The sequence below is a fragment of the Brachyhypopomus gauderio genome, chromosome 1 (genome assembly GCF_052324685.1).
Source record: "Brachyhypopomus gauderio isolate BG-103 chromosome 1, BGAUD_0.2, whole genome shotgun sequence".
NCBI lineage: Eukaryota > Metazoa > Chordata > Actinopteri > Gymnotiformes > Hypopomidae > Brachyhypopomus > Brachyhypopomus gauderio.
The window spans coordinates 11,762,096-11,762,906 of NC_135211.1; positions in this window are offsets into that span (position 1 = coordinate 11,762,096).

Here is an 811-nt window from a genome sequence, read left to right on the forward strand (position 1 = left end):
TGCATCTCCTACACCTCCTTCACCTCCTACACCTCCTTCACCTCCTGCATCTCCTTCACCTCCTTCACCTCCTACACCTCCTGCATCTCCTTCACCTCCTTCACCTCCTACACCTCCTACACCTCCTACACCTCCTTCACCTCCTACACCTCCTTCACCTCCTGCACCTCCTACACCTCCTGCACCTCCTGCACCTCCTGTACCTCCTTCACCTCCTACACCTCCTTCACCTCCTTTACCTCCTACACCTCCTGTACCTCCTACACCTCCTTCACCTCCTGCATCTCCTTCACCTCCTACACCTCCTTCACCTCCTACACCTCCTTCACCTCCTGCATCTCCTTCACCTCCTACACCTCCTTCACCTCCTACACCTCCTTCACCTCCTGCATCTCCTGCACCTCCTTCACCTCCTTCACCTCCTACACCTCCTTCACCTCCTACACCTCCTTCACCTCCTACACCTCCTACACCTCCTTCACCTCCTACACCTCCTGCATCTCCTGCATCTCCTTCACCTCCTACACCTCCTTCACCTCCTACACCTCCTTCACCTCCTGCATCTCCTTCACCTCCTACACCTCCTTCACCTCCTACACCTCCTTCACCTCCTACACCTCCTGCATCTCCTGCATCTCCTTCACCTCCTACACCTCCTTCACCTCCTGCATCTCCTTCACCTCCTACACCTCCTTCACCTCCTACACCTCCTACACCTCCTACACCTCCTTCACCTCCTACACCTCCTTCACCTCCTGCACCTCCTACACCTCCTGCACCTCCTGCACCTCCTGTACCTCCTTCACCTCCT